The following is a 666-nucleotide window of genomic DNA, read 5'->3' on the forward strand; positions in this document are numbered from 1 at the left end:
ATGTATTGGAAAAAGTCCAGCTATAGGAGATCTTGAACTATGGATATTGTCCCAATTTGATTAGAGCTTGTCTCTACAGTTTCTAACATCAGAATATGTGCTTGTTTACTAAAACCTTTTCATTTGTTCGAATATTTTGGCTATAGGTTTTCATGATTCATTCTATACCACACATTACAACTGGCAGATGCTAGTTTTGGCAGCTTTAAAAAGTCGATAATAATAATAAAACAAACAAAAAAAACACAAACAAAAAAAAAAAATGCTAAATGAACTCTTGGATTTATGTATTTTGCAAATTATGATTCAGTTCCATCTCTGTCAGCTTTATGCCTGAATTGCCTTCAGAATTTAGGCATATAATAGTCAAATTAATCTAACAGAGTGAAGCACATTTTCAACAAATAGCTTAATATATAGTTAGAAATATAAAATATTTTTTTTGCAATGCATTTAGCACCAGGCAATAATTTGGTTGTTTTATTATATATTTTTTTTATATTAATTTGCAGCTGCCTCCTATAATTAGGTGGTGCCACCATAATGCCATGGCTTTAAAAAAAAAAATGCACATCTCATCATATGTTGCTCTGTTCCGTGATTCTGTTTCTCCGGTTTTTCCGCCTCTCCGCGGATCTCACACGCCCTTGTGTATAAAAAAAAAAA

Source organism: Silurus aristotelis (assembly GCF_946808225.1).
Source record: "Silurus aristotelis genome assembly, chromosome: 17".
NCBI lineage: Eukaryota > Metazoa > Chordata > Actinopteri > Siluriformes > Siluridae > Silurus > Silurus aristotelis.